At 40.8% G+C, this 15,285-nt stretch overlaps 1 long non-coding RNA gene across 4 annotated transcripts in view; it reads right to left on the bottom strand.

The window, feature by feature from the left end:
- Nucleotides 1-4,777, bottom strand: part of LOC101401808 (uncharacterized) — a 40,722-nt gene extending 35,945 nt beyond the window's left edge. For all 4 annotated transcript variants that reach the window (XR_015550503.1, XR_015550504.1, XR_015550502.1 and 1 more), the window contains exons 1-3: nt 4,660-4,777; nt 2,563-2,671; nt 1,450-1,677 (exon numbers count right to left, since the gene is read on the bottom strand). This is a non-coding gene — a long non-coding RNA (uncharacterized LOC101401808). The remainder of the gene's footprint in view (nt 1-1,449; nt 1,678-2,562; nt 2,672-4,659) is intronic.
- Between the last annotated feature and the right edge of the window lie 10,508 nt (nt 4,778-15,285).

The raw sequence follows: 15,285 nt of genomic DNA, 5'->3' as shown, positions 1-15,285 counted from the left end.
AAGAAAGAGGACATCAACCCTACTTCTCAATGGAAGGGTGACAAGGACACATTACGGAAGACAGTGTGGGATGGGAGATACTGCTGTGGCCATCTTTGAAAAATACAATCTGCTACATTCTCCCACCTATTTCTCTTACTTAAGTATACTCTGGTCTGATTTTTTTTTAACAGAAAACAATGTCAGGAGACTACTATTTTCACTGAGGCTCCTAAGTTCTATTAGAGGGTACCAGATGCTTTCATCCACATCCAGTCCCCATTCTTTCCTGTTCAGCACACCCAACCACTTCTCTGCTATATATGGCTCCTGGCAGAAAGGGAATTTGGTCTCCTACAGGCTGCTGGACCTGACACCGATCACTCTGAGAAGAAGAGCAGCCACTGACATATGGGAGCTGGCCTGGCCCTCACAGCTAGGCCTTGGTGTTCTCCTGATGAACATAATTTCACAGACCATCAACATCAGACCACTATGTGGCCACTATGTGACCACGGTGACCAGGACAAGAGCAAGACCATTGCATAATCATGTCTGAAAAGAGACAAAACATGTTTGACCAAACATCCTCCTATCCTGGCTAATAGTGACTGCTGCTACTTGACTAACTAGTCTCCTTCTAGTCTATCCTCCTAGATAAGATTCATTAAGACACCCAACCATAGAATTACTCCTATGTATATTCTGTTACTTTCAATAGAATCCAATCCAGAACAAAGCCTCACTTCTGTAACTCCTCCCCAAAATCACCTAACACAAGTCCAAATCCTAAAATAAATCCTTTCTCACACCCTCTGAGATGCCCCACAAGTTCCCCATGGTGTGTATTCTCCCTTGACGCACTGAGTAATCAATCCGACTTGTTCACCCACAGGTACGTTCCTGGTGGTCTCTGGCTAGAGGGCACTGACAACTCCTCTAAGGACCTTGAAATTAGAGAACACATTTCTGGCGAGGTCATTTCCGATCTGAACTCCAGCTTTCAGTCAGACTTTGGATTTGGTTATTTTACAATGCAGTTTTGGAAGATAATTATATGAATTCTTTAAAGCTCCAAAAGCTATTAAAATGCCCCTATAGTTAAAAATATATATTTATATGAGATTAGGTCCTCCAGGTTTTCTCATCGCCTTATCAAGTGCAGAAAAATTTTTGTGATAACAGCGGCAATAGCTGCCCTGTCCCCAACACAGTCACAGGACCTACAGGCAACCTGGCTGCAGGCATACAGGTGCTTAAGCCTCTGCCTCTGCTGTGAGAAAAGCAATAGGTATGGGCCCCCCCAAGTGGCTCATCAGTTGCATATACCAGATTCTAGAATATGTTTCTACCTGTTCCTCCTCCTAGTGAGCTCTTCATTTTTCTCGAATCTTATTTTGTAAAGAAAACAATGTGACATTGATTATGACAATTACTCTTTTTTCCTTCTCCTTTATAGTTCTCACTCACCTGATGCAAGGACTCGCATCCTCAGAAAAAACATTCCAAGTAAAACAATGAGAGCCAGCCCTGACAGTCTAGTGGTTAAAGTTTGGCACTCTCACGGCTTCGGTGGCCTGGGTTCGCTTCCTGGTCGTGGAATCACACCACCCATCTGTCAGTTGCCATGCTGTGGCGGCAGCTCACATAGAAGAAACAGAAGGACTTACAAGTAGGATATACAACCATGTACTGCGGCTTTGGGGAGAAAAGAAAAAGAGGAAGATTGGCAACAGATGTTAGCTCAGGGCAAATCCTTCCCTGCCAAAATAATAATAATAATAATAAATAAATAAAACAATGATCTCCATAGCCTTGTGGTTAAGTGCCAGACCTGAAACCCCACTCCACTTCAGGTTAGAGACACATACTGATTTCAAGTTGTTTAGGGAATCAGCTGTAGCAAGCAGGAAATTTGGATTGGAAACAATCCTGCCTGAATTTGAATTCTGGAATAATCACGTGTTTGTTGCTCTGATACACATGGCCCTAAATTCTTTTTAGCATCCATCTGTCCACTCTCAGGGTCCTTGAAATATTGACTGTTCAAGCAACAAAAGTAAATCATTCCTACTTAGGAATCACTTAGGACACAGTCACACAGAGTTCAAACTCACATAGGTTTCTTTTATTTCCTTTTATCTCCTCACATTTCATAGAAAATTACACTGTCTCTAAGACTACGTACAGATTAGGTAGAGATGAGGGCTGGTGTGGAGGGGAGGAATCAGTTCACAAGCATAAATGAGAGGCTCACCAAGCATGTGCAAAATTTGATTAATATTCAAGAGTCATGTGTGTGAGTGCTTATGGGGTTCAGGACATGCTATCCCCAAATATGGCACCTTGGCATAGTGAATATTTTAAGCTGAAGGAGTTTGAGAAAATGGCAGAACCAAGACGGTCACTCTGACCTGCTGCCCCCCCACTTCTCCCCTGAAACAGGTCATAAAACCCTCATGAGGGAGGTGCCCTATCTATATCCAGAGGAAAGAAATATCTTTATCTCCAAAGACAAAGAGACGCTGAGAAGGATCCTAACAAACAGGGCTTGCTAAGTTTCCCCCAGTTTACTATACTTACCTCATACTCCTTATGTTGCATATTCCTCCATGACTGTCTACTCTTCATCAAACCTAGCATAAAATACTCAGGTCTATTTCTGTAGGTCTTCATTTCCTTATGAAGGCTCCTGTGTCACGTAAAACTTACATTAAATACATTTGTATGCTTCTCTCCTGTAAATCTGTCTCTGCCAGTTTAACTTTCAGACCCAGCCAGCGACCCTAAGAGGGTCCAGAAAAACTTTTTCCTCCCCTTCAGTGTCCTACTGACTCCCTTGGAATGTGGATACAACAGATCCTTAGATTTCTGAGACATCCAGGGTCCTGGTCATCCTAGCATCTTTCTGGCCCCTGCAAAGGCTTATAATAGACCCAGGCCAGTTTGTTTGGACTTTTTTATGTGTTTCATGTGTCTGCACGTTTGGTTTTAGGGTTTCATTTGTTTAGTTTTGTAACTGGCCTGGGGAGAGATTTAGGATCCAACACTGACAAGGATCTAGAATGGATAGTGATATTTCTGAAAACGTATCCTGGCCTTTTTCAGGCTCCTAGAAAGGTTTAGGAGGGTAGGTAGAACTGTGGACTGCCACCCTCCAGGAGACTGTTAAGGCCAATCCCTAAAAGAAAGTTTCAAGCTAAGCTCTGGGACAGTAAGATTTCTGGTTCCCTCTGTACTCAAGAGTGAATAAACTGATTATTTCTCCTGAGAAGGGAGGGGTTTCATTGAGGGTGAAAAAACTAAAACTACTCATCACACCTTCTCAATTCTGGCTCCTTATACTAACCTTTCTGTGTCATTTAGATTGTCACAACTGTCTTTTCCTTTTTAACTTCAAACATAATATACTACCAGAAATTAGGAACACCTGTTTGTTTGTTTGTTTGTTTTGGTGATGACACAAGTAGAGGTGTGAGTTCCCATTGTAAACAAATAGTTACTTGAATATAACTCAGCAAGAGATCTGAAAAGAAAAAAAGCTACTTTTTTTAAACAATTTATGGTACAAGGAACTCTGACATCTACGAGTGAATAAAAAACTGATGCAAACCTTGTTTCGTTTAGCACAGTGAGATTCATCCTTGCTCATCCATTCAAAATATATAAACGAACAATAAAAACAAATCCATTTTATTTCACAATGTGAATTGCTTAGGGATTCCAGTTGGATGCACAATTCCCTGCTGTGAACTGAGTTTGCTGGAAGGCTCAAGAACTGGCACAGAACTGCTTCAAATGCTTAGGCTAGAGAGCCCTTCAGTCCTGCGCTGTAATCCTACCCAGAGCTTGCAGGCTCCACTTGCATTGGGAGGCTCTGCTCCCAGGTAAGACTGAGTCTCCAGCAGGGGTCCTGGTAGTGCCATTGTGATGGATAAATGCTCTCACCAGGAATAAACTATTTTGGGCTTCTTAAGTGCTATTCAGTTCTTCAGGTAGCTGCAGTGAGCTTTAGGGAAGGAACATGCCTGGGAGAAAACTGCACATAGTTTTGCCCTGCTTATTTTATCTTCAAAATATATGTCAAATCACCACATCAAAGACCGTCACAAACCGTGAGCTTGGTGCTCCCCAGTAGGTTTTTCAAAACACTTGATGTATCTATCTCTATCTCCTTGTATTGTAATTGCCAGTCTCCAAATGCATATAGTAACTGACAGGCTGTAAAGGTCGAGGATAAAGGCTGCCTAATTCCTTCCCTCATCCAGAGCCTCTAGTGCAGTGCCCAGCATAGAGCAGGTATTTGGTAATTTGTTAAAGAGAATCAATCAACCCATCAAAAGTAGACTCTGAAAGCAGGGGCCCAATAAAATCATCCCGTATAGGTACGATTCATATGTGCTGGTGCCCAGCCGACAACATGTTTTCACCCTGATTCTACCTGCCCGCCACCTCCCCCATCCCCAACTAACCAAAAGATTCACACATTGCGACAACACCCACACAACATAGTTACACGACCCCTTCCGTCACTGACGCAATCAACTCTCGCCGCCAGGTCCGTCAGTCTATCAGTTCCCCCTACTCCTCACCCCGTCCCCCTCATTTCCGTTCCCCTCTCCCTGAGCGGCTGGAGGCAGGACTTGCCTACGCCTCCAGCCCAAAAGAAGTGCTACAAACCTCCGCCTCGTCCGCTCTCCCGGCAGCGGCCGACTGCCCCTGCCTTGCAGCCTCGGAGATCGCAGGCTGCTGGTGGCCCTCATTTACCGTCGCTCATAATAGAGACGCGCACTGGATATTTCCCAGGCGCCCACGGGGCGACGCACAACGGAGTTCCCACAATCCTTTTCGCCTCCGCTCTCCGCACCCCCAACCTCGGCGTTAACCCCTTCACGTCCATGTTCATTGGCCCATTAACGCCTTGTACGCAGATTGCTTGGTTGGGAGATCTAGGTCAATTATCTGGTAGAAAACATAAAGGACCAGTGTTGTCCTCTTAGTCATAGTCATCTATTGAACATTTTCTCAGTTTGCTCGTAAGTTGACTTGTAAGCTTACCAGTCACTTTTAAGTAGGAGCTGAACTTGTTAAGTAAATTTACAACATGAACAGTTCATAATGATGCCTTTAAGCTTCCGGACCAACCCAAACTCTAAATTTGCAGTTTCTGACTGTTCACCTTGAACCCGTGTCGTTTCTACCCTCCATTCCCCATCTCCTTTTGATTCTTGTCTGACAAACCGCGTACCTCAATGGTTAAGACCACAGACGTTGTAAACCTGACTTTCTGGGTTTGACTCTCCATTCTACCACTACCCAGCTGTGGAATCTTGGGCAAGTGATTTAAAGCACGCTATTCCTTGCCTTCCTCATCTGTAGAATGGGTATAATAGTAGTACCTACCTCTAGAGTTGTGAGAATTTTTAAAGTTCACATGTGAGCAGCACATAGAACATTGCCTGGCAGGGAGTTAAACAGTGTATTGAAATAGAAATTATAATTATTGACTTTGATGGAGATGTCTTCTCAGCTAAGACCTTCTAGCTAATAAATAATAAGTGATAGTAATGGTTAACATTTGAGCATATATGGACCTGGTACTATGTTAAGTGCTTTAAACCCAGTTTTTGGTTGTTATTGTTTAATCTTCACAATTATTGGTAGTAGTTAAAAGTATTATCCTTTTCTCTCCTCCTTTTTGTTTTTCTAAAGCAGCTAAGAAAATTCAGGTCAGTGAGATAGCAGATAACTCAATAACTTGCCCATGGTCACAGAGCTGGTAACAAATAGAGCCAAGATTTAACTCAGATAAACTCCAATATGTCTTGGCCCTTCTCAAATATCACTGAGAAAACGGCCATAAATTCTTTTCCAGTGCTCTTTTTTTTTCCTAATAGTTGCCTCAATATCCATGCATGTCAGGAAGGCTAGGTTCTCTTCAGAGGCAGAACGGCAGCAAGCAATAAAACAAGGGTCTTTCCCTTGAAGGCTGGCAGCAAAGGCGATGACTAAAATAGCAATTGTCATAATCAGCTCACATACTCTGCCCCATCACACAGACCCCATTACTGCCTATACTGCCTAAGGCCACCGGAGATAAAGGTGCAGGATCCCCACCCCACCCCACCATTCTGTAAAGCTTGGATATTATCAAAGATTTTGCTTGTTTTAGGACAGCACCAAGAGACTCTTTAATATACTATTCTGACTCCAGCCGAAGTGCTAGTAATTACACATTAGCAGTCTGTAGAATCAGGTATTTCTACCTCAGCCCAAGAACACAGGGAAATCTCCCCTTTCCCAGACTAAAACAAAAAAGGAATTCCCTCCTTTCCCTCAGAGCCTACAGTACCCAGGGTCTTGTTATTCTTTGTCCACACCCACCCGCTCCCACTTCCCAACTTATCCTCAGGCAGTTCACGTGGTTTTTTTCAGAAGGACTGGTGATGGTAAAGCGCCAGGGGAAGGCAGAGAAGGAAAGTCCCCAAGTTTGTTGAAGGTAAATCAAGCACTGCCTTGTCCTCATCCCTGTACCATTTTGTAGCTCCTTGACCTTCTTTTTCTCTCCTCTTGGCGCTTCAGAACACATTACCCTGCGTATCAAGGAAAGCCTCTGAGCTTGAACTGCAGAAGAATCAACTTCTTGTCTTTTATTTTTTTTTCCCAACACCCAACAATAACATGCATGTCTGGGCTTGGTCTTCTACTTAAAGTGGCTAAATTTAAAAATAAAAAGACAGAGAGCATGAGAAGGCTTTTTACTTAATTTTCCCCATTATTTCTAGCTGTCAAAATAGTAGAAAATGTCAGTGTGGGGTAAAGCTGCGACAAGTTCAATTCCAGACGCCAGGAAAGATAGAAATCCTGATGCAAAGCAAAAGTGTTGACAGAGAAAAAACAAGCAGACAAGGGTGTCTCTAGGGCCTGTAGAAATAAACAAAGCGGGGGAGATTGGGGGGCAGATCTCAGACACAAACAAGAGACCCTGCCCTTACAGCTCCTTTTACCCAAAACGCCATATTTCCATTCCAGAGACTTCATCTACCTTAAATTCTCCTAATCCACCCAGTTCTTTCACTGCTGGGCATCTTGCCCTGATCTTAGAAGCCACCACCAGCTGCTACTGCTTAGCAAAGAGAGTAGGTGAGGAGAGAGGATATTCCTAAATCCAGTGATAGAAAGGGAGATGTGTTCCCAGCATCCCTAGTTATCATAACATATTTTTAGAAATGGCGTCATAAATAGTTTAAGTGTTCAAGTTCTACAGTGCTCTTGTAGTATGTTTCATTTATGTTTCTTCTTCTTCTTTTTTTTTTTGGTTGAGGAAGATTAGCCCTGGGCTAATGTCTGTTGCCAATCCTCCTCTTTTTGCTGAGGAAGGTTGGCCCTGAGCTAGCATCCATGCCGATCCTCCTCTATTTTATATGTGGGACGCCTGCCACAGCATGGCTTGATAAGCGGTGCGCAGGTCTGCACCTGGGGTTCCGAACCTGCAAACCCCAGGCCCCCGAAGCAGAGCATGGGAACTTAACCACTAAGCCACTGGGCCGGCCCCTCAGTTTTGTTTCTTAAGAGCCAGTCCGGGGTCCTAACACATATATGATGGTGTTTCTATACTGTAGTGTACGTACACTGTTGGTGACCAGTTCAGACCCCCTTTACATGGCAGATGGACCCAGCCCCCAGCACTGTGGGTGTTAGCTGCTAACTACAGCTGCATCCTTCTCTGGAGAATTGCACTCTGCAGAATAAGAGCTTCAGTACTCTACAACACCCCCACTCCCCACATACCCCTGCAACCTGCAGTCAACAACTGACTGATGGTGAGGGTACATAATGCCAGCCACCTTGCCTCAACGTGGACCAATTCTGTGGTGCAAATCCTACTCCAGTGCTTCTTGTGGGGTCAGGCTAAAGCTGGTCTTCGACTGGCTTAGTTTTTCCCCCTCCTCTGTCCTGCTTTGCTCACCCCTGCACCTGAGAGCACTCCCTCAATAAATCACTTGCACAAGAACCACCCCCTCTTAGGCTCTGCTTCATGCAACCCTCCCTAAGACTCATTCTTATCTCGTGTTTATCAGAGGACTACGTAAAGAAGGCCCTCTGTAGGCCCCCCATTGTAGGCAGAACAGTCATATCCGTCTATGGGGAAGCCAAGGGTGAGTTAAGATGCAACTAGACAGGGCCCCTCAAATTGAACTTGGACATGTGACCTAACTCAGACGAAAATGAGGCCCGGCCTCGTCCTAACATCTCTTATCTTGCTGACACCAACAGACTACAGTCTATCAAATTACAAATGAAGTTACATTGTTCATGCTTCACTGTAATTCCTTCTCACTTCAGAATATGAAAAATTCTTATAATTATTAGAAAGAGTTATGTGGAATTTCTTAAAAATTTGGTTAAATTATAATTATTTTGTGTCAGATATTCTTGTTATAATAGCATGAATCTTAAATTTATTTATCAGCTGTTGGTTATTTTATTTCTGCTAACTCTGAACTGTTATTGAAGATGGACAAAGAAAGAGGCCAAGGTTGGATGCCTGATAAGCATGCTCTGATTAATCTAGAAGTGTTAAAAAACAGACCAGATTGCCAGCTTGCAAATAATAAAAGTATATCCTAAATAAATAATCCTGCTATGGTTCAGACACATATTGGGGTCATCATTATAAACCTCTATCATAATATTGTAGAAGTGTACAGGTATTGTTTAAGAGTAATGTTCAGGTTGAGAACAACCAGATTTTTAAAATTTAAATTTGCAAAGATGCAAATTCCGTAACATCTAGCATCTCATTCAGTTTTTTCCTCCCTCATATATATCCTATCACGTATTCCTTGTACAGCCACCCATACCAATCTCAGTTGACTAAATAGACTCTCTGGCTTACAGTAAAAGTCCCAAGACAATAATTTTCACTGGGATTATCCTCTTAATTAACTTTTACCTTAATTAGGACTCAGACATATCTGGAAACCTATTTCTGAGTATATTTGAATAGACTCATTTTGGTGTGACCTCTCATAATGAGTTCCCTTTTTATTTATTATTTTTATTTATATATTATAATTTATTATTTTAATTCTTTTTTTTAATTTGTTATTCATCAAAATATATTGATCATCTCCTCTCTCCAAAAAAAATAAGGAGAGTCCTTTAAGTGGTTGCTTCTAATTTGGTAACCGAAATAAACATTCTCTATTTCATAAGAAAAATTATCACTAATTAAAATTTGCTACTCATGTGAGAAATGTTGATCATTTCTGAAAAGCCCTTTTTACATTAGTCAAATAAATTGCAATATTTATAGGTCTTGTGTAGTATTTTAGTTGTGTAAAAGACTTTCAATATAGCATAGGAAATACTACTACACTTGTTTAACACACGTATACTGAAGAGGAGATAGGACTTGCCTAACTTATCTGTAACAATAGCTAAATGAAGGTTTGATAAGAGCAATTGAAGAATGGTAAATTACCCATTTATTTAAAATTTTAAACTACTTAAACATTAGGATGGATAGAATTATACAGGGGAACAATATATTTATTTCCTTTTCATAAATAAGAAAATTATATGAGGCAAATATGTCAATTTTATTATAACAGTCCCCTCAATTGGTATTTCTCAAAACTTTTCTGGCCATCAATGCTTAAGGGTTTCCATGATTGCATATGATTAATATCACATCATCAATTTCTAATCAAAAACTTTTTCTAAGTCCATCGTCTGTCTTTCAAAACTCACCAGTTTCACCACAGGAATGATATGGAATTTCAGTGTTACACAGTTTCATCTAAAACTCATCTTTCCTGGCCTAGTCGGCAGCTACTCCTATTCTAAAAGCCCAGGTCAAATGTCACTCCCTCTGTGAAGCCCTCCCCAATCTCCTTTCTCCCAGGCAGAACTCCTCCTTTCTTTAAATGTGCACTCATAGGTCTTTACTCATACCTTTTTTAGACCTTGTATCTCACTGTACTAAAATTATATGTTGCATCAGTTAGCAATTGCATTTGGCTGTCATTAAGGAACCGATTATTTTCTATCACATAAAAGAAGTCCAAAGGTAGGCAATTCAATATTTTTATGGTGGCATCTTCCATCTTTCTGTTTGTTTTCCAAGATCAAGCTCTGCCTTCCTAGCTCGAGTTTTCCTCAGTGTAACAAAATAGTTGCTGTAGCTCCAGCCATCACATCCATATCCTAGGCAAAGATGAATAAGAAGGTAACACAAAAGGGCCCCCCAGCTTAGCAGCCTCATAGGCACCATCACTCCTCCTTCGCCACTCCAGTGCATGCATGTGCACACACACACACAGACAAAATTATGAAGCTGTCTAGGGAGCCCCACCCAACAACTTCTGCCCACATACCATTGTCCTATATTTAGTCTCATGGGCACCCCTATCTAAAAGGAAGGCTGGGGGAGCCGGTCCAGTGGCACAGGTGGTTAGGTGCACGTGCTCTGCTGCAGTGGCCCAGGGTTTGCCGGTTCGGATCCCAGGCGTGCACTGACACACCGCTTGTTGGGCCATGCTGCGGTGGTGTCCCATATAAAGTGGAGGAAGATGGGCATAGATGTTAGCCCAGGGCCAGTCTTCCTCAGCAAAAAGAGGAGGATTGGCAGATGTTAGCTCAGGGCCGATCTTCCTCACAAAAGAAATTAAAAAATAAATAAAAATAAAAGGAAGGCTGGGAAGTTACATTTTTTTCATCTGGGTACATGGTCACCCCTCAACAAAATCAGGTTTTGTTACTTAGAAAGAACAGGGAGAAAGGGTATGTGATAGATAACTAGCAATCTCTGCCATTTTTTTGGTGCCATATCTGTTTCTTTACCTAGATTGTTAATTCCTGAAAGGTTTAGAGTATGTCACATTCATTTTGTATTTCCAGGGCTTAGCACAGTACAAGACACTCAGTGGTTTACTTCTTATTTCCTTCATGTACAATATGAAGGGTTATTCTGTGTAATCTGCCTAGGTAAAAAAGATTCCACGTTTTACCAGAATGATTTTCTGTGCTTTATATTGACTTTATTATGTCCTTGATTATTTAAGAAAACAAAGCTTCCTCACTTATGAAAGAGCTAAGGTTCTTGATAATCATGTTACCTTGTATTTTTATTTTTAAATGTTTTATTGTTACTTTCATATGAATAGCCAAATATTGTTTCTCATCAGCAACTGTCCTATTTTAAGTGTTCAAATATCCTGACAACTTTAAATTATTTTTCCTTCCTAAGATTGAATCCTAAATGTAAAATGAAATAAAATAACTTGCAGGGTATCTTTGGCACCTAAAGCTATCTTTGAGATTTTCCATAGGGCCCCTGGACAATCAGACTTGTTCTTTCACCTTATAAAAATAGAGGTACTAGAAACTATTATGTTTATTCGCTATTACTATTGATAAGCTGGCTGATCTGAAGAGATGCTCGGCCTTCCCCAGGTTTAATCTGTATGGGCAAAATGTTATTAATACAAAAGTTTCAGAAATTGTATGCTATATGAGAAGTACCTAGAGATTTCTCAATGCTCTCGCTTTCCATGATGTTTCTCTTGATCAGAATCCTGGTGGTGCTTTGCCTGAGAATATTAGGCAACAGCAGTATAGCATTATCAATCGTAATTTCAGTTATTATTTTACATGTTTACTTGGCCACAACTTTACTTCTTATTAATTTTAATCTAGCATCTTCTAGGCCAGTGGTTTTTAATTGAGGATGCACATCAGACTTACCTATGGAGTTTTATTAAAATATAGATTTTTTTGGTGCCTGCTCCAGACTTACTGATTCTCTTTAGTTGATATTCTTGATATTCTCTCAATATATATTCTTCCTGTATATTTGGTATATTCATGGTGTAGAATGTACACTATGTCTCTATTATTATATATCTTAAGATTTTTTTCCTTTTTAAAAATTATGTTCATCTATTTTTTTTTTTTTTGTAAATCAGATGTAACATTCACTGTCTTTGTTGAGAATAGGCTTAATCATCATCCTTATAGATATTTTATTTAAAACCTTGGAAATTGGCTTTATTATTGAGATTGTCTCTAATATGACACATTTAGGCCCATTGGTTTGTCCTCTAGGAAAAAGGATCAGTAGATAATTTAATTCAAGAAAGAAAAAATGAGAGGGGGGCTCTGATTCGAGAACTGAAGCTTAACTACCTTAGGGGAATTCTGGATTTCTTTTTTATCTCCTCAGGCCTCTTAATTTCATGCTTTACAAGAGGCCCAGAAAGTAGAGCAAATCCTACATGCTGTGGTTCAGAGAATAACAAGCAATCTAGACAATGCCTCTGCAGTGGGCTGAATGGTGGCCCCCCAAAAGAAATTTCTACTTCCTAATCCCTGGAACCTGTGAATATTACCTTATATGGCAAATGAGTGAATTTTACCGTATATGGCAAAAAATGTGATTAAGTTAAAGATTTTGAGAGGAGGACCTTATTCTGGATTACCTGAGTGGCCCTAAATCCAAAGACAAGTATCCTTATAAGACTGAGGCAGAGGGAGATTTGACAGACACACACAGAGGAGAAGGTGATGTGAAGACGAAGGCAGACATTGAAGTGATGTGGCCACAAGTCCAGGAATGCCAGGGCAGCCACCAAAGCTGAAAGAAGCAAGGAACCACTTCTCCCCTAGAGCCCCTGGAGTGAGTGTGGTCTTGCTAGATTCCAGAATTCTAGCCTCCAGAACTGTGTGAGAATAAATTTCTGGGTTTTTTTGTGTGTGTGTGAGGAAGATTGGCCCTGAGCTAACATCTGCCAATCCTCCTCTTTTTTTTTTTTTTTTTGCTGAGGAAGACTGGCCCTGGGCTAACATCCATGCCCATCTTCCTCCACTTTATATGGGACGCGGCCACAGCATGGCTTGCCAAGCGGTGCGTTGGTGCGCACCCGGGATCCGAACTGGCGAACCCCGGGCTGCCGCAGCGGAGCACGCACACTTAACCGCTTGCACCACCGGGCCAGCCCCAAATTTCTGTTGTCTTAAGCCACCAAGTTTGTGGCAATTTGTTACAGCAGTCTCAGAACACTAATAAAGCCACTAAGATATAAAACTCCTTTCCCCAGAGGTTCATGAAATTGAACAGGCGGTAGTTCAGAATAGAGCTGCCTTAGATATAAGATTGGCTTTTTGAGGGAGAATCTTGGCTATTTTAACAGTATAATGTTGTGCTTATTATCCCTGCAGACCTCTCTGAGATCTTTAATACTACCAAAAATCTGGGAAGTAAGCCAAGAAATCAGAAATTGGGTAATTTGGAGAATGACCTCGTTGCTGGTTCAGCAGACTCTCAGATTAGGGATGGTATCTATTTCCTTGGTTTAATATGGGGACTCTTGTCTCCTGGCTGAGGAGTGGACGATAAAATCTGATCATAATCAAACATACAAACTCTGATCATGATCCCTCTTTTAGTATTTAGTATTGTCTGTTTTGCAGTTTCAGACGTATGATCTCCATCACAGCCACTGTCCTGTCAAATGATCAAGTAAATGGCCATACAGCAGAAAGAGCAGAAAAACTTGACATGTACAAGATTTAAATAACCACTACTGGAAACTTAGAGATTGAAACAACCATAGATGGAAACTTGACATATGATTGTGACACCTCAAATAATAGTGAAGATACAGAATGATCACATGCTCAGATATTAATGGTCTATCCTTCAGCTTAGCCTGAAGGATGAGCACCGGAGAGACTGAGAACCAAAACTGTCTAGCCCCATTTTCAGCCTGGTCTCTGAGAACCAAAACCACACTTTACTGTCTACATCAACATAACTTTGCTATTCTACTGTCTTCATGAGCATCTCTTTATTTTCCAGGCCTGTCCTGCCCAGGCAAATGGTTTGATTGCTCGTCACAAGAACTTCTCCAGGATACAAGGTTAATATACAAAAGTGAATCACTTTCATATATACCAGCAATGAGTAAGTGGAATTTGAAATTAAAAACACAATACTATTTATATTATCATCCCAAAATGAAATATTTAGGTATAAATCTAACAAAATATATACAAGATTTATATGAGTAAAACTATAAAACTCTGATGAAATAAATCAAACAAGAACTAAATAAATGGAGAGATACTCCAAGATCAGGGACGGTAAGACTCAATATTGTCAAGATGTCAGTTCTTCTCAACTTAATCTACAGATTCAATGTAATCCCAATTAAAATTCCAACAAATTATTTGGTGGATATCAAGAAACCAATTCTAAAGTTTACTTGGAGAGGCCAAAGACCCAGAATAGCCAACACAATATTGAAGGAAAAGAACAATCAGAGCACTGACACTACCTGACTTGAAGACGTACTATAAAGCTACAGTAATCAAGACAGTGTGGTATTGGCAAAAGAACAGACAAATAGATCAATGGAACAACACAGAGAGGCCAAAAATAGACCTATATAAAATGATCTTTGACAAAGGAGTAAAGGCAATACAATGGAGAAAAGATAGTCTTTTCAGCAAATGGTGCTGGAACAACTGGCCATTCACATGCAAAAAAATGAATCTAGACACAGACCTTATACCTTTCACAAGAACTTCCCGAAAGACCCATCAGCTCTTCAATGGAAAGCATCAACAAAGTTTGTAGCCTAATATTCTCTGAATCTCTCATCTCAAAATGCTCGCCTTGCTGCTTCCACAACTCCTGGACTGTTGTATCATGATTCTTAGTCAATTCCAATCAAGTCTCCACATTGAAATCCCCACTTTAAACCAAATTTCCAATTCTTAATAAATTCTGTCCTAACCTTTCCCCTCTGAGACACTGGCAAATCTTTGTGGAGGTGGTGTTCTCCCTTGCTGCGATAAGTAATAAACCCAAGCTTTGCTTTATCAGCATGTTGTGTTGGTGATATTTGGGGAGCTAATATAAATATATATATGATTTTATATATATCTAGATGTGTATGTAGTTATAGATATAGACACACACATATTTTGCATCCATCAATCACATGAAAAAATTACAATGTTAGAAGATAGATCATTGGGTCAAGTGCAATATATTTCTATCCAATAGTAACCAAAATGATATAGGTTGGCTGACAATTCTCAATCCCTGTCAGTCTCTCCACAGCCCTCCTGCAGCCCATCAGCTCTCCAGGAAGGAAATTATGCATCTGAAGAATGCAGACCATCCCAGGGTTTCCTTCCAGGCCCAAACCCTCAGAGAAGGTAGGAAACTACTATATCCATGTTTTCAGAGAAACAGAAATAAGTAAGGATCTTGGTGGAGAATGGAAGGGAGGG

This window comes from Ceratotherium simum, chromosome X (assembly GCF_057802395.1).
Source record: "Ceratotherium simum simum isolate JZ-2026a chromosome X, ASM5780239v1, whole genome shotgun sequence".
Classification (NCBI taxonomy): domain Eukaryota; kingdom Metazoa; phylum Chordata; class Mammalia; order Perissodactyla; family Rhinocerotidae; genus Ceratotherium; species Ceratotherium simum.
Note: the sequence above shows the minus strand (reverse complement) of the source record. Positions and strands in the feature narration are given on the sequence as shown.